At 43.7% G+C, this 18,867-nt stretch overlaps 1 pseudogene across 1 annotated transcript; it reads right to left on the bottom strand.

The window, feature by feature from the left end:
• Window positions 1-17,564: 17,564 nt before the first annotated feature.
• On the bottom strand, window positions 17,565-18,569 carry LOC311605844 (ubiquitin-conjugating enzyme E2 N-like; annotated as a pseudogene). Its single transcript has one exon. The product of its transcript is annotated as a ubiquitin-conjugating enzyme E2 N-like (transcript).
• Window positions 18,570-18,867: the final 298 nt, after the last annotated feature.

Genomic DNA, 18,867 nt, shown 5'->3' with positions numbered 1-18,867 from the left:
TGGGCTGCTGGAGCTTTCTCAGGCAGAGGTCTGGCCATTTTTCTGCCTTGAGGGGCAATAAAGTTTACAAGTTGTCCAAAATTTACAAAGAGTCCATCCACTGTGAAGGCAGTACGCTGAAGCAGGAAAGGTTGCTGTCATCATGGACAGCTCCCATGGCAGCAGTAGTTGGCTTTCTGGGGCAGGAAAGGTGTCTGGTTTTCTTAACAGTCTGCTGAGGCAAGAATAGTTACCATGGACAGCTCCCACGGAGGCGGCAGGAAAGGTGTCCAGTTTCATAGCTGTTGGGCACAAGGCAAGAATGGTCACCATGGACAGCTCCCACTGAAGCACTGACAGGAGCCGCCATTTTGTCTCCAGTCTCCACAGCCCCAGGGCGGAAAAGATGGTCTGATTGCCCTGAAGCAGGAAGGACTGGCAGTGAGCAGACTTGAAAAGTTGTTGGCCCTCTGCTCAAGGGCTAGACATAGCTCTTGGGGGGTTGGGGGATGCAGTGGGCAGAAAGGCTGCAGGGCTGGGGGGGGGGGCGGGCGGGGGGCGGGCGAGGCATTAGCTACTTAGATTCCCCACTGCAGAAAGGGGAGTGGGGAGGCTACAAGTCACCATGGCTTGGGGCAGCAGGATGGCTTGAGGCAGCAGGCCACCTCAGCTTGGTGGGCAGCCCAACCCCGTGGGGAAGCTTGGGACAACCAAGGCTTAAGATTGCCTCAGGCTGAGGCATCCTGGGGTGGCAGGCACCTATGCGTTGCCACTGAAGCAGCAGGCATGTAAATCTGTCAAGGTGACAGATTTACTGCTGCCAGTGGATCTGTTATGTGGATGGACCACCTCCTTAGCTCTCTCTCTCACTATGGCAGCTGTTGCTTTGATCTTGCTCCAAGCTTTGATTGGTCAGTGGCTGAGCCACTTGATGGGTGGAGACCCAATGCTCTCTGATACTATGGCCCTCTGAGGCTAAGGCAACGGTCTAAAAGCTTTTCAAATCAGTTGTCAAGGTTTTTGCTTTGTTTTGTCTTTAGTTTTGGTTTGATTTGGTTTCTTGTTTTTGTTTTGGGGGTTTGGGTTTTTTTATTAGCTTGTTTGTTTGCTTTTGTTTCCTGTAACCTGGTAATGCTTTTCTGGAATGGCTTGCACTTTTTGCTAAGGCCTAGAGCTGCTTCGTAATGGCAAGAAGTTACCTCATATGTCCTTCTTGGACCTGCATTCACTAGTTCACGGACACCCTTTACCACAACATCTACAAACCTGGAGAAGCCTAGACATTCTTTCTGAGAACTCACTGCCACAGAATTGGTTTGTTCACTTCTCTGGCAGAAAGTACCATATTTCTCAGAGTTAACATATCAACCATTTTGAACTCATGAATTTGGTCACGATTCCTTTTCAAATGACTGAATTTACTGCAGCTGCAGCACTGGGCATTTTGATATCTAAGACTTTTGGCAGCTCCTGGGAAAGCTAATGTTGGTGATCTCATGACCTGGAGCTGCTCCTCTGGCAGCTCAGTTTACTGAAGATTAACCTTTTTCTTAAAACAGGCTGTTTTTCTTTAACCCCTTTGCCCTGTACAGCCTTCTGCTTTTCCAAGCTCCCCAGCTCACCCAGGGACTGTGAGCAATTTGACATTGAAAGTGCACAGAGCAGGGCAAGGTGGCAATTGTGGGAAACTGTGGCTCTCAGTTTCCAGGTTTGAACCCTTTTTTTCCTCCATTCTCCATCAGTGCTGTTCGTTTCCAAAGTGCTTCCATCTCTACCCACAAACTTTCTAGTTGCACAGCCAACTCTGCAATCTTTTCAAAAATGAGAGAATTAAGTGGCCGTTCTGATTTTCCTATTTCATCCTTTTCATTTGTTTGTTTGCTTTTCAAGCCATTCCATATCTACTCATAACTTTTCCAATTGTTCAGCCATTTTTCCCAACCTTTTTTGAAATGTCATATAGGAAGAAGAAGCAAAACCAGAAAATCACCTGTGGGATCAAAGCCAGAGAGAACCCAGCAGCAGCCACAGTAAGCCTTTTGCTGATATCCTGAAACATTATATTCATTCATTTTCACCCTGGAGTCTCCTCTAGAACATTAGAAACCAGATTTTCCATTATTCCTATCCCTACATCTGGGTGCCACTTGTAGGAGCTTTTTTTTTTTAGCTATTTTATTGAGATTTCTTATACCTCTACCTCCCTTCACCCCAATCCCTTTCAACACCCCAAGACTAGGTGAGAGACAAAGGTTAGTGGGGAGAGGGAATGGAGTTCTCTTTAGTTACTCCCTGCTGTTTAGGAGCATAGTTCCTTGGGACAGCTCTAATTTTCATAGTTAAGAGTATATCGCCAGTGTCCTCTTCTCATCAAATTGCAACCACAGCAACCAGGAGCAGGCGGGGAGCAGCTGCCACCTTCTTCTTCTTCAGAGCTCCCCACAGCCCCTCTCTGGGCTTTTGCATTTATTCCCTCTCAGAGTCCTCAGAATTAAACTATCCATAGCTGGCAAAGATCACACCCCCGCTCAGAGCCTGCATGAGGCATATAGTCTGCTTCTGTGGATAATATGCCACAGCCTTATATTCCACACCTGGGATTAAAACAAAAACATGTTTATATAACATAACTGAATTTTTTAAAAGAAACCAAAACTCCCACTAGAGCCTATAAAGAGTGTGAATCTACCCAATCGGCCAGGACTGTTTAGAAAAGGGTGTCTCAATGTGGGGACTGAAGGACACACAGACTACAGCCAACAAAGCTGAAACAACAGACAAGTCTTGAGGTACACGAATATCTCTACATCATGCCAGAAGAGGTAACAGTTCCTATAATACTAGGGTCCTAGAGAGCATTTGCAGGTATGCAACTCATTCCTTATGGGACAATGTAATCAAAGCCGACATTTAATATGGTGGCTTAGTGCAATTACTTCACTGCTCACATTGATAGTTGCACCAGTACCTCAGTCTGTGCTTTCTGCTTATTGGATAGAAAGAGTGTGGTGCCTTCATTTACTAAAGAGGATCCTTCTGTTTGGCTGTGATCCTTCATGTTTTGGCTGGAAGTGAGGTACTATTAGAAGGCTGAGCACATGGCAGACTCCAATGTACATTAAAGTCTAGGAAAATCTCTTTTTAAAATTGTCTCCTAGAAATGACAGGAAAGCTACAGCTTTGGTAACAGTATGGCTGCTTAAACAAAATATGAACAATGACAGTACCAGTAGATGTGCTGACAAGGACACAGAAAATCTCATGACATCCCACTCTTAGACAACTGCTGAGGGGCAGGAGTAGTCTCTCCCAAGGATAAGGTCCCTAATTGGTTATCCAATACTCTCACGCACTCAAGTCTGTATGTGTCAACAGTGATAATAAAAAGGCAACTTTGAGAGGGAGTAAGGGGGAAATAGGAGGGACTTCAGGGAAGGGACATTGGATGAGTTAGAGGGAGGAAGGGGAAGAGGAGACACGATGTCATTGTTTTAATTTAAAAAGCATTTTTAAAGAGAAAACATTGAGTTAAAACAGTGCTGGGGAGATGCCTCAGCCTGTAAAGTACTTGCCATGCAAGCATAGGGACTGAGTTCAAGTCCTCATCACCCATATAAAAAGCAGAGCACAGCAACCTGTGCCTATGCAGACTCAGGAATGTGGATGTGAGCAGAGAAGCATGCCTGAAGTTTGCCGGATGGCCAGCCAGTCTAGCCAAGTCAGTAATGTCTGGGTTCAGTGAGAGACTCTATCTCAAATAAGGAGTAACACAACAAAGAAAGACATCCATGGATGTGTGCATACCTATCCATGCACACGTATGCGCACGCACGCACACACACACACACACACACACACACACACACACACACACACACACACATCTGAACTGAAATAGGCAAAATTGATAGCATTTTCAGGTGCACTAGAGAGAAACTAAAACTAAGTATTTTCAAAAGTGAATAAAAGCAGACCTAAATTGAGTTATGTGGCTTTACAAAGACAGTTCTTTTGGGTGGTGAAGCAATAGCTCTTAAGACACAGTCCTTCTGAATACCCTGTCCTGTGAGGCTAAAATGACAATGCATCTCTCCGAGCTGTAAGGAAAGTACATTCTGACAAGATGTGACCCATTAGAACCCATGGGGACCATGTGCCTTTGAGCACAGGGGGATGGTTTAGAGAGTAACCCGAGTTATTTTAAAGGCCTGAAGAGAACCAAGAGACTGTTTAGGCATTTCATTTGTTGTCTCTTTATTTTTCTTTCCCTCTCAAGTCATCCTGGGAGCACCTTCTGGCTCAGAGGTCACTCTAAGTTCAAAAGCTTAGAACTCCAGCCCAGGAGAAGCTCCATTTGCCTCCAGTGAAAAGTGTTTTCTTCGTCATTCTCTAGTCTCCCTAAGCAATGATTCCCTCACAAGACATTGATAGCTATGCACGAAAATCTTATGACTTTAGTTCCAATAAAACAGAATCCTGGACTGCATCTCCTTTAAAAATGAGTGTTAGGAGTGGAGCATGGTGGCCCACATATGTAATACCAGCACTCAGGGAGGCAGAGGCAGCCTGGTTTACAAAGTGAGTCCAGGACAGCCACGACTACATACAGAAATCCTGTCTTGAAACCACCACCACCCTCCAAAAAAATTTCAAAACCCAAAACCAAAAAAACCAACTAATTAGCTGAGAAAGAAAGCTATGTTTTATTAAACAGAGAGCATTATGAACCTGACTAGAATCTTATGGGCCTGTACTGTTTGCCCCTCTCCAACAGAGATTTTGAAAAAGAAACAGATGGGGAAGTCTTCAGGGTTTCAGAGACAACCGTGTTAGAGGGAAAGCCGGAAGTCCAAATCTTCCCACAAGCTCCAGCTCCATCTCTATCAGGGAAATTCAGAGTCACCCAAAGCCAACCAACAAGCCATATGGCCAACGAGCAACAACTCAGTGTTTGGCAGCACATGTTTCTAGGATCTAGTCATTAGTATCAGCTGTGATGGCGTGTACTGCAGGGAAATGGAACAAAATCACTATCCAGTACAAAACAAGATGCCGGCTAAACATCCCTAATCCAAAAATCTGAAATTGCAACTGTTCCAAAACCCAGACCTCTCCAGGGGTTGCTGTGGTACCACAAGTAGAAAATTCCATACTCTGAAACTTCACTTCATGAGATGATTATTTAAAATGTTTGCAAAAACTTAACTTCAGGTTATGTGTAAAGATGTATATAGGGTCGACACACACGTGCACCCTGCAGCTGAGGAGCTAAGATGGGAAGATAGAGAGTCTGGGTTATGTAGCAAGACTGTGCCTTAAAAATCATAAAGAAAAGAGGATATGTGAAATGAATGGTTTTTCATGTTTTTAGGGCCACAGCGGGTGTGAACAATTACTTAAAAATCCACAAAACCTGAAATCTCAAAAGCCTCTAGTCCCCAAAACCATAGAGAGGGATAATTAACTTATAAAGGGTTTCATATTTGCTTCAAAGAATAAAAATCATCCCTTACCCAGGCAAGTGACTTAGAATGTTCTGTAACTTCCAGGAGGCCAAGCGATGCACAATGGAGAGGGACATCTCCATTCCCATAGGTGCAGGGATTACTGCCCCTCTCCCTGCTGCTTACTCTTGTCCAGTGCAACATCTGGCTTGATTACTGAGAGGATGAGCAGGACAGTGGCTTGTGGGCGCAGGGTTTCCAAAGGCCAAGCCCACCTGTGCTGGGCAAATACTACTCGTCAGTGCTATAAAACCCAGACATGAATGTCAGTCATGACTCTACTGAGAGCAAAAAGAGAAAAGACTCATAAACCTACTGAATGTGTCAACGAAAGGTGTCCAATTAGAAAAGAGACTCATGAAGTATATGTTTTCTCACTGAAGCCCACCAAGAAAGTTCTTTTTGAGGTACAACTTTTCTTCCTGGACGGAATTGTAACTGGAATGTGTTGGAGGGTGGTCTAATGTATTTTGATGCTAATTACTGCTTGCTGTCTCTGTGATCTACCTTTTGACCAATAAAGGCCATTCACCTGGGCAGGGCAAAGGAGATGGGTGTGGCTAAGGTTCCCGGGCTTAGGGAGAGAAAAGAATCCTGGGGAGAAGAAGAAGAAGAAGAGGTTCCCAAGAAGAGAAGAGAAAAGAAGGAAGATGCCATGGGGTAGATGGAAGAGAAGCATATGGCAGGTGTGGATGGGAATTCAGCCCAGATGAAGAACATTAGCAAGTATATGGGATTATGGGTGGGAGGCGGCTTGATAGAAATTGGTAGAAACAGATGGCATAGGCTTGGGGCAGGTATGGGATACTTGCCCCACTATGGGAAGTAGTTTAGAGGATTAACGTCTGCCCTGCCCTGGGTTAACCAAGGCTATTTAAAAATATAACAAGTGTCAGTGTCTTCAGTGATTGCTAGCTGAGTAGTAATAAACAATTACTAGGCCAGTATTGATAATTAAAAACCACAGGAATGAAAGGAGGAAGAAAAGTAGGGAGGATAAAAACACATCAGAGTCTTCTATGACAAGGTAAAAAGGAGGTAAAGAAGAAATGAAAGAAGAAAGGAAGAAGGAAGGAAGGAAGAATGAGGAAGAAAGGGAGGAAGAAAGAGGGGAAGAAGGGCAAGAGGGAGGAGAAAATGGCCTCAGAAGCACTCATTGAAGAATGAAAGGGCTGTGCATGGTGGTACATGTTGCAGTCCCAGCTCTTGGGAAGCAGAGGTAGAAATCATCACAATTTCAGGACTAGCCTGGGTTACATCATAAGTTCCAAGCTATGCCCATTTAGTTGCATAATAGTAATAGATTCTCCTGCAGAGCCCATGACCTACCAAGTCGCAAGTTCTCAGTCCTGTTTACAGTGGCAGACATGAATCTGTCCTGTAGAGTACGTCTTAAATCCAGTCAGAAAGTGGTTGGTTACTCCTGCGAGACCTGTGCCACCATCTCTCCAGTGGGCATATCTTGCCAACCCACTGGCTGTAGTGGTTCAAAGTGTTCACAGACAACCAAGACTGTTGATTACTTTATTCCCTTAGCAGCATGCACAGCTAGCCAGTAGAGAGGGAGCTGCCATGCCAATACCAGCTTGACTGCTCCATGTTCAATGACTCGGGCATGGGGTGTCTTCACCAATCGGGTCTTAGCATGAAGTTGTGAAGTAACCAATAGCAATGGAAACAGCCTGTGCTTTTTGAGGATCTTCTGGCCAACAACCCAAAAAAAGGCTTTCCATACTTAGCTCTGGACTTCTTATTTGAAAGCCTATGGTATCCACCTGTTGGCAGGTAACTAATTTCAGTGTGTGTGTGTGTGTGTGTGTGTGTGTGTGTGTGTGTGTGTGTTGTAGGAAGTCTAAAGAAGTAGGTTTCCATATGGATTTTTTTAAAGTCTTTAGTGTTAACTATCCTTCATTCTATTCCCTTGTTAATCTTGCCCTGCCATCTCTTGCCACATTTAACACCTCTCACTCTATTATTACCCATTCTCCCTTGTTACTGCTGCATTGTATCTCCTCGGCCTTGAAAGTACCTCTATGGAATACTCCAACTTAAACCCACTTATCTAAAGAGTCAAAGCTAGAATTCACATATGAAGGAGAGCAAGCAGCATTTCTCTTTTTCATTCTAGGTTACTACACACAAAGTTATTTTTCCAGAGGTGTGCAGCGATGTACAAATTTCATGATTCCATTCTTCTTTATAGACAAATGCTATTCTGTAGTGTATATATATACACCGCATTTTCATTGTCTATTCATCAGTTTATAGACATATAAGCTTCTCCCATTTACTAGCTATCGGGACTAGAGCTGCAATAAACGTGGATGAGCAAGTATCTCTGTTGTAAGCTATAGAATCCTTTGGGTATATGCCCAAGCGTGATATGTCTAGATCACATGGTATCTATTTCTAGAATTTTCCAGGAACCTCCACACTGATCTTCATGGTGTCTGCATCAGTTTGCACTCCCACCAACAGTGAATCCATGTTCCTTTCCCCATACATCCATGCCAGCATTTGTAGTCATATTTTGGATTTTTTTTTTAAATCTTAGCCATTCTGACTAGGACAAGATGACATTTCAAAGTACTTTTAATTTGCATTTCCCTGATGACTAAGGATGTTTTGGATTGCAGAAAACATCTCTTAGCCATTTGTATTTCTTTTCAGGACCCCTTTTTAGCAGTTATTCTGCTAAATGGACACAGTATTAACTATCTCCTAAGTACTTATCTTTATACCTATAAATTAGTGCATCTCTCAGTACTCATCAATGAAGTTTCTTTTTATAGCAGATGTCCATTAAGATAGGGACCAACAACTGATCATTTTGCAGAGAATAAGGAACTGAAGAGTGCTCAGCCCTAAATGAGGCATCAACACCATATCCCACCTTCCTTTGGTTAGCCTTCTCCTTCTATTGAGCCAATCTATATAATACTGCTTCTAACTACGTTTACTCATAATCAATCCAAGCCAGAAATGAGCCAAGCAACCTTCAGAGGTAGGATGAATTAACTAGTAGTGCCAAACGGTAAAGGCTCCAGACCAGTGACCATTTTGCAACTGCAAAATGGAACCGCAAATGAATACTGGTTGACTGACCTTGGACAAAAAGGAATTTATAGTGGGTAATGCAATATATATGAAGATTTTTTAATAATTAAAAATAATCTACTATGATAGAGATCAGAGTCACAGTATATTGACTGTGGGGGTGGAGGGTGCAGAATTATCCCATGCCAGATCCACACAGTGGTTGTAAAAAGCTGTGTGCATGTGTGAGAGGTCACCGAGCCATGAGACTTAGGTCTGTGTGTTCCACCACACATCTGCGTGTAAGGATTGGAGTGCTGCAGAGATGCCCAGTCCCAGTGCAGCTCAGTGTTCTTCTCCCAGACCTCTGTGCAGAAGCCACTCCGCTGCCACCATGCTGCGCGGAAACCATTTGCCCTCCCTACTTTTCGTCAGTTTCTTGCCAGCGAGGCCATGCCTTACTCATCTGTATTTCTTGAGAGCTTTGTCCAGAATGGGAACTCAATGACTACATTAAACTATTTAAAATGCCACCAAGTTGCCCAGCCGTGTGTGTTATCCACTTCTATCCCTTATTCATCAATTTGCAATTAATGAATAGACTGCACCTGCACACCTTCACTGCCTGTCAAGATTTTCAGCAGAGAAGATGTGACATTCTCTTGCCCGCCTAGATTTGAGTTTAAACCCAAGGCTCTCAAGATCAAGAACCCTAACACTCAAGTGCAGGCTTATTAAATCCACAGACCCCTGCTCTCCTGATCAAGAATTCCAGCTCCTTAAGTCTGAAAAGGAGCCCATATGAAAAGCAACATCCTAAGATCCACGCAAAAACAAGAGGCTTAGACCGCTGTCTAACTCCTGTCAAGGACCCTTTTCATCCTTAAAGTGATAGGACACACCTGACAATGCTAGCTTAAAAGAAATCAGGTTACATCTCATGAGTTTAATTTGATGCAGATGACACATGACCCAAGATCCAAAATGAATCGTGGAACTGGAGAAAGGGCTCAGTCAAGAGGGCCTCCTGCTCTGTTAGGGCACCCAAGTTCAGTTCCCAGCACCCATATTGCGGTTCACAGCCACCTCTATCTACAAGGGATCCGATGTTCTTGTCTATCCTCTGCGTGTTCTCTATACCTGTGATGCACACAAACTCATGAAGACACATGCACACAAAGAGGAGAGAGAGAGAGAGAGAGAGAGAGAGAGAGAGAGAGAGAGAGAGAGAGAGATGTAAAAATAATTTCTTTGAAAAAGATTGGAATCTTCCAAGAGTCACCTGAAAGAGGACTGCTGGAGGGCTTGAGAAACCCTCCAAAGTCAAGGGTCTCTGGTGAGCTTTGAAAAGGAGACTTTGCTGACAACTCCTAGGTTACATGAGCTCTGATCTTCAGGAGTCTACAGTTCCTTGGAGACCAGGGTGCCGTTGGTATATTTGTTTCATCTAAGGAAACAGCTGTTTACTACTGAGAAATTGCTCTAGGGTAATTTTTAAGGCTCAAGAGATTTTACTTTCAAAAATTAATTTCAGAGAAACTTCTTGCCAATTCCCTTAAATAGAGGTCTTAAGAGCATGGCACAGGCTGACAAGAAATTGAAAACTCCAAATTAAGACTGGATCATGTCCTCAATTTGCATCAGCAAGTGCAGATAGGAGCGCTGTCAGACTTGGCTATTTCCTTATGTTGGGTTATTTTGTCAAGAACTAGTGTTCTTTGGGAGAAAATGTTTTTTTTTTAAATAAAAGGAGATCACTCTGTTTAAGAGCTATGTCTGACCACAAAAATATAAAGACTGCATGGTTTTAATTATATATGGAATGCTATCTTTAGAAAATTTACTTTAAAGATGTTAAAAAATAGTGGTCATCAGAAGGGCATGGGGGAGAGATGGAAAGATAGTGGGCAATGTGTACAGGGTAAGAGAAATAAACATCAATGTTCCTATCAAAATGAGGTCGCCATGGTCAATACCAAATATATATTTCAGTATAGCTAGTAGAGAAGATCATGAATACCTTTTGTGCCCAGGAATGATGTAGCTGTCTAGCTAATTACGGTATCCATGAGCTCTGAGTTTAACTGAGAGTCCCTGTCAATGAATAAAGGTGAAGAGCTATCAAGGAAGACCCAGGTGCATGTGCACGCGCGCATGCTCGCGCGCGCACACACACACACACACCATGCATGCAAGCACGCATCTCTACTTACATGTAAAATTCCATACATATTATACACACTCCAACATACACACATACCAAAAAAAAAAAAAGCAATAACAAGCAAATGCATATGGCCCTGGTGGGCCCAACAAAGGTGTGTCACCAAAAGGAAGTGGCTATTCAGGGATAGTTTAGCTCCTTTGCCTGGAATGTGAAAAAATGGCTTTTTAGTTTTGCTTTGTCATCTATTTCTTCCTAACGGAGGTAAGGAAAACATTCTTGAAAAGCAGCTGTTAATGGATAGTGACAAGTGGTTTCCTGTGGTCCAAAAAGGAATCAACAATTACCATCTTTTACACTGTTTTGAACTCCAGAGGCAAAGCAAGCTCAACAATGCCGTATGGGCTTTTCAGCTATTGTGACAACAGGAGGAGTCTGGAGATCATTTTTATCTTTTTGAAGAGAGCGTGCCTGTGTTTTGTTTTTACCTTCTTATGGCTAACATAAATTGGCAGGAAAGGGAGAATGAGCTCAACTAGGTTCAGAAGAGCCCTTGAGCAAGCTGCCAAACTCCTGGACATAGTGCAGCCACATCCTTCTGGGATCCTTTAAAGATGGAGTGCGACAGAACCCAGGAGTTACAGTAAACTCACCCCTGGATCTGGGGTCCCTCAGCACAATTTAGAGGTGACAGTTCATCTGCCCTAGTCCCAGCATTACAAAATATCCTTTCAGCTCTTCTTCCCCTCACTACATCTACCCCCAGGATGCACCCTGCTTCTCTCCACACCTGCCTCTGGACCACACTATGGATAGCAGATAAAGAACAGTAAGTTTGCACAATGATGATCACAGGGACTTTGCATTTGACAGAGGGGGAGCAAAGGAACACTCTGTGGATTTAAGATGAGGAAAAGGAGACCACTGTGAGGTGTAAGAATGAAGGGAAGCCACAGAAAGTGACAGAGCAGGAAGCAAAGTCACATAGAATCAGTCTGCATTCCAAAATGACTGCAGATTTTTCAGTCATGCTCATAGGCACCCATTAGAGAGCCCTCCCTGATATAAACTCATTCCCACATAGCCATGGCCTTCATTCTATACTCAAGTGCCCCATGTCTTTTTTCATAGCACCTACTACTTCTTGAAGGTGTCTTGTACAATTAGGGTTGCCTTCTTATAGACCTTCACTCTGAGGTCCAACCATCACCATGCTTACTTGTGGAACCCATGGTTGCTAGAACAACATTATGCACATAGCATGCCCTACACTCATGTACTACACTCATGGAATACCAACTGCTTCAGACTGCAGAAGTCAAGACAGACTTTATTTGGGGATCTGGAAAATGAAGGTTGGGAGACACAAGAGTTAGAAAGGTGTGGAATAGTGTTCTGAACACAACAGGACAAGGGAGAGTCTCAATGGCAACTGAAGGCTGAGAAATAAAAAGGGGAGGGCCCATTAGACAATGGAAAGTAAAGAATAGAACTAGGTGTAACAGTCCATGCCTCTGATCATAGCGCTCTGGAGAAAGAGCAGAAGGCCATGAGTTTAGGTCTTTCTTTGACTACATGGGGAGTTCAAGACCAAATGGGCTATGTGAAACCTCCTCTCCAAAAAGAAGGAAGGAGCGGGAGAAGGAGGAATAGAATAGGCCAACAAAATAGAAATATACATAAAACATGAGTACCAAAACCTCTTGGAATGCTTCTTGAATCCGGGTGATACATAATTGCATGGCCTCTTGATTGTTCCAGGTAGTGGGGGTCAAAGGGTAAAGGTGAACAGTACTCATGTATCAGGCAGGGTTGACAATAGGACTCCTGACTCTACACTTTTAACTTTGTTTTCACTGAATAGTTGATGGAATAGATGAAAGGAGAGTCAGGCTTTCTCAGGACTACCATACTTCTACTCCAGTACTCAAGGAAGTGCCTATCAATGTCACAGGGCTCTGGGGGAAGCATAGCAATCACTCTAATTTGCCTGGCACCAAAAGCATTCCTGGAGATTAAAGTATTAAGTTCTAAAGCTGAGAAAGTACTGGAAAACTAGGAACAGGTAGGTTCCCTTCCTGAAGGTCTTTGAAAGGAGAACAGCTCAAAGAATTTAATATATCCTTTTAAGGTCATCCCAAGCTGGAAGGCACCTACAGAAAGGTCATTGCTCATTCCAGGGGTTTTCTATGTTCAATTCCTTCAAGCTCTAGAAGTCATCTGTATTCTTGGTAGTTGAGGCCTGGGGGATGGAGCGGGAGCTAAGTCTTCCATATTCCTATCCCTCAACACCCTAATGTTTCTTCTCCCCTGTCTCACACCACTGGAAAGAGGGTTTTTTTTTAACAGAGCTCCTTGTATCATCTCTAAAGCTAAACGAGGCCACTTTCCCATGAGGCTCCTGACTGACATGACATGAAAGAAAAGAGGCCTAAGTAGAATGCGAGGCCCATTGGCAGACAAAGGTTTAGCCTGCCAAACCTCAGTTCCTTGTCTGTGAGAGCAGGGAAAGAGGTTGGTGAGAAGAGAGGCAAGAGTTCTAATATCCTTTTCAAAGACAAAGTTATTAAAGCAGCAGTCAAGAACATCTACTTAGGGCTGTTGTCCGCATATTAGCATGCTCAGCACAGTTTAGCTACTGTGGTGATTATTGTTAGTTCCAAAATGGGCCCCCAAAACTGACAGTGCTGATGACAATGTCCTGAACTCTGCCAAATAAACAGAAGAATTGTGAATGGTTAAACAGGAGTATAAATTCAGCATTCCTCAGAAATCTCCTAAGATGGGTCTCTGTTGACCAAGACCTTCCTTAATCCACCTCAAAGGTCAACTACCTGACACAAGGACTTCTAGTTTCCAGTCGGTCAAAAGAGCCTGCATCAGTTCAAAGCCCCCACCCTGCTGGCTGTCATATAAAATATCTGCCTGCTTTTCTGCCATTTTGCCCCTCTGTGCACCATCACCCCTACTGCAAGAGATGGCCTTGGCAGTTTGATCGACAATAAACGTTTCTTCCTATCTATGGAGTGGACCGGTTTGGTGGGTTTATTTTGCCCTCACTGACAATTATGACTCCTGCTTCACATCTGTTCTCGATGGAAGTAATTAAAAGTGGGATCTGGCTTGCTGTCTACTCCAGAAAAGTCCAGAATCTCAGCTCTTCAATGGTGTGAGTCAATGTGCAAAACCACTGCAAATTGACAACCTCACATTTGAATACATTGCTATTTTAATAATTTTACCTTGTGGCTTTGAGTGGAGCCCTTAACAGTCTATTGTAGTTCCCCCCCCCCTGTTCACCGGTTCATCTTCTATGGTTTCAGTTACACAATGGCCACATGGTTTCAGCCCCTCATTGTTCTATGGCTGTTGTGGTGGCTATTCTTCACTGTCAACATGACTACATCTGTTATTATCTAAAACCATAAGATGAGGCACACCTGTGAGGGATTCTTGCTTAATTTAAAGTGGGAAAGATCCACTTCTAATCCAGATATTTCAGGTAGGAAGATAAACCTTTAATACAGATCTTTTGAGGTTCAAAACCACCTCTAATCTGAGCCATGCCCTCTGCAGGAAGCCTACATAAGTACATGTAAGAAGGAAGTTATTGTTATTTGCCTGGTTGCTAGCAAGTCCATTTCTTCACCTTAAAGCCTATTTCTTTTGGATTCTGGTGTACACTGAAGATCAGCTGAGACATCCAACCTCATGAACTAAGCAACTACTGGATTCTTGAACCTTCTATTTATAGGCAACCATTGTTGGATTAGCTAGACAAGAGCCTATAAATTATTCCATTAAATCATTAGATAGATCAATAGATAGATAGATAGATAGATAGATAGATAGATATAATACATATGATATAGATATGTATAATGGATATATGAATAATAAGATGATAGACAGATATAGATGATATAGATATATAGATATAGGAGAGAGATTCAGTCTAGAAGTTCCGTTATTCTAGAGAACTCTGACTAATACAGCCATATAGCATAGTGAAAGTAGTGCGTGACAGAATAAACTGCTTACCTGATGAAGACTAGGATGGAGAGAGTGGAGAGAGAAGAGTTGGGAGAGGACAGAAGCAAGAATTCTAATATCCCTTCAAAGACCAGTGGCCTAACTTCTGCCCACCAGGCCCAACCTTCTAAATGTCCTCCTCTAGTGCCTGGGCTGAGAACTATACATTCAATACATGTCTTTGGGGCTATCTGAATCCACACTATAACATGCATGTGATGGGGGGGGAGATATTTTATAAATGATATTTAGTGCTATCTCTGGTTTTAGGCAAGCTTTGTGTAGATGAGGGAGTCTGTTTACATGTGTTGTGGGGCTGAGCCTCACACTAGTCTGTTTTGGAATATGGAGGATAGCAGTTTGTCTGTAGAGCTGCAGGAAGTGGTCCCACCTCCACCTCATATCCCAGGCAGGCTGCTGAAAGGCACAAGAATCAATAGGCCACAAAATGGAAACGGTTTTAAACTCCAGGAAAAGCCCTCTTTTTCCGATGTAATGATGCCACGGCCTGTCTCCAGACTTTGGATGAGAATGGGCCATTGAAAATGTCCCCTGGGGCATAAAAGCAGAGAAGCTGAACGCTAAGAGCAAGAAAGATTTCTTTTTTCATTAAAAGAAAAAGATGTGTTTAGATTTACAGTACCCAAGAAAGTGCAGGCAAGAAGATGAGAATTTCATGATAGAATAAGACAATTTAGGAAAGCAGAGAGGATGAAAAAGAGCACTTGGCTTATTTTAGTACAGATACACAGGAGAGGATGGGGGAAGGCAGGGGAGAGAGAGAGAGAGAGAGAGAGAGAGAGAGAGAGAGAGAGAGAGAGGGAGAAGAGAGAAGAGAGAAGAGAGAAGAGAGAAGAGAGAGAGAGAGAGAGAGAGAGAGAGAGAGAGAGAGAGAGAGAGAGAAGAGAGAAGAGAGAAGAGAGAAGAGAGAAGAGAGAGAGAGAAGAGAGAACGGAGAAGAGAGAGAGAGAGAGAGAGAGAGAGAGAGAGAGAGAGAGAGAGAGCGCTTTCTAGGAAAATTGGGAGCAAGTGGAAATATCTAGAAAAATGCACACCAGTGTTCACAAAGACAAGAAAGGTGTATACCTCAGCACCTCATAGCATTAACGCTCTCAGGATGAAATCTTTGCATTGGGGGCGCTACATCTGATGGTTGGTGTCCTTCCAAAGAAACAAAATGGGAGACATGGACCATTCTATGTGAAGATGAGGGCCAAAGTAGTGAGGTGCTGCCACAAGACAAGAGGCAGGTACCGGAAGGGAACAGAATGGGCTTGTGTTGTTTTGAGGCCTTGATCGATGGTCATTTGTCTCATCAGCTGCAGAAAACTAACATAGTCACCAAGCCTATCCATATAGCTTATACTGCAGGAGATCAATAAATATGATGTATCTCACGGACTATAAACCCAGAGGCACAACTTCACTTGCACTGCGCTCATGTTCGAGTGAAAACACAGCACTTCTCTTTTAAGCTCAGTGACCAACGCACTCCAGTGTGGACATAGGCTGGACCCTGCAGCCCAGTTTCCACACTTTTTCAGGAGGAAGATGGCATCTATTGAGAACTAAGCACCTCTGCTCTCCCGGTTGGGCGGGCAGGAAAGAAGCAGAGCCAGATGCCTCATGTCTCCATTCAGGACCCAGAGCAAACCTCAGCCAAGATGGAGTTTCCAGTGCCTCACTCAGCCAAGGATCAAGTCCCATCTTCCCCAGCATCCAGTACCCGACTAACATCCTAGGGATGGCTCTCTGTACCGTTTCCTCACTGAGGAGGCTGAAACCTACCTCAAATACAGTTTGCCCTTCCAACATAAGCTCACAGATTGTGCTAATGGTTTCATCTCCACGGTTCTGACCTGATGCCAGGTTGGTCCAGCTTGTGAGTGACTGAAGTGTATTATTCTCCACTCGCCTCCACCCCAGTGTTTTCTGCATTTTATTCCATCTACAGGGCATTAGTTTCAATAGAGACTACCAGCCAGGCTCTGAGCTGTGGCTTTGTGTTGTGAAGCAGAGATGCTGACAGTAGACAGACAAGAGGACCATCAGTTCAAGGTCTAATAAGTGCATCCCCAGCACCCTTCCTACTTCCTCCCATCAGGGCATCGACTATGGCCTGCCTCTCTGTATCACAAATCCTACTGGCCCTTTATAGCCTGGAGCCAAGAAGTATCATCTGCTGCTGCAAGTTCTTGAGGGCTAGACTATCCTGGTTGTTCCTGAAAGATCTTCTCCACCTCAACATCTATACACCGTCTCCACATCTATACTCTACCCTCACATCTACGAGAGGGTGTCAGCTAAGCTCCTTTCATGTAAACCTCGCAACAGTTGCCAGTATTAATCAGGATACGTGCATTTAAAACTTCACCTAGATGCAGGCATCTCCTTCTTCTCTTCTCTCTCATCTTCCTCTTTTCCTCTCTCCACCCCACCTCTCTCTTCTCTCCTCTCTCTCCATCCCTTCTCTTCTTTCACCAATGAAGAGAGTGGCATCAAGATAAGGCACATCTAAATGAACAGCAGTCTGTGGTCCCTGTTCACTTTGGCTCTCACACCTCTGGGAGTCTCACTTAATTCCTCTATGAATTAGGTCACACCTTCCCCATATAGAGTCAACATGAAGCTGAACTGAACTGACACATATTAGTTTTTGAAAGAATAACAAAAAATATTGTACTAAAACATAAGATTTACAGAAGTTTCCAGACAAAGCTATACAAAACGGTCACAAGCTTCTTCCTCCTCCCCCCCCCTCTTTTTTTGCAGGAGGCATGGTTGAAGGGCAGATATCTACACTTGACAGCAAAGTCACAATGTTGTTAATGAGAGCTGTGATATTATTTAATGTTTCCATTTTGGTTCAGACAGGCAAGCTTGTCCATCTACAGCACCTAAAGTTAGGCTAGGCTAGAGAGCGTGTTCTAAAATGCTGGTTAGCTGCATTTAACCACTACAAGTAAATCCCTTAAGACAATAAAGGGGAAAGGAGGCCATAAAATTAAGCTACTTTCTCCTAAGAAATAAAAACACCCATACCTCTGGCTGCTAAGCCTGACAACTACCTTCATTCACAGTGCTTTGTACTAAACCATGATGGGGAAAAAAAGTCACTGCTTTTCGGCATCTCACAACAACCCGGATCATAGCCTCTGCTCATGCTTTACAACAGTGAATCAGGACAAGATGTAGATTTGCTAATGTGCGTGTAAGCAAACCAAAGTTGAAGGTGCCTAGGCTTTTATTCTGTAATGTTTCTAAGACTGTGTCCATTAAGTGCAAACTGAAAAAAAAGGAGACGTCTTGGCAGAACGGAAGTGATGTACACTTGATGATCCAGTGTATTTAAATATTATTCATGACATATAGCCTAGTCCGTGCTCTTGCTGTTTCTATGGCTTGGGCTTCGTTGGTCTTCCACTGCTTGGCTACATCATCTGCTAATGCATCATCTGAATTAGGAACACTTAACAAAGCCTGGATTGACAGCAGAACTGTGTGGATCTGCAGTGCTGGGGACCACTTATCTTTCAAAATATCTAAACATATTCTTCCCAACTTGTCCACACTAGGATGATAAATTTTGATCCTGAAATGTTCTTTAGGTGATGCCATTGGGTATTCTCTGGAAGGAAGGGTTCAAATTTAAAAGTCCCTCCCTCTAAGGGGGAATCCTGGGGAGAGGGAGGCAGCAATGACCACATGAAAATGACTGGCATTGCTCTCATCTGGTTCTGCTTTAATGCTAGGAACTGGTTGTACCAGCAAATGCTGGGTGTCCTTATAATCCTGCGGGGCAGCCTGGCTGTCTTGTCAGATCCTGAGTTCGGCCTCCGGCTCTGCTTGATCATCTTACTGGTCCTTGCCTCACATCCCCTCACCCGGCTTCATACAAGGATCCCAGCTCTGTGTGGCTGCCACTCTCAACGTTGTTTCAGTCTAGCTCTCAGACCTATTCCTATGGGATTCTCCTTTTCTTGCTTATGGGTTTGAGCCTGCTCATGTGTCTGAGCACGTCACCATAGGGTCCACTTTAGCCTCATGATTCCATGTCAGAAGGGACAAATGTGCTTGTCCAGAGAAGGCCACAGAGACAAAAAAACGGGAACATTCTCAGTGGAGGAGAATTGTCCACATTCTCCCCAAATT

The sequence above is a fragment of the Acomys minous genome (genome assembly GCF_964271855.1).
Source record: "Acomys minous genome assembly, chromosome: 9".
NCBI classification, from domain to species: Eukaryota; Metazoa; Chordata; class Mammalia; order Rodentia; family Muridae; genus Acomys; species Acomys minous.
The sequence above is the reverse complement of the archived record's forward strand: the minus strand, read 5'-3'. Positions and strand labels throughout refer to the sequence as shown.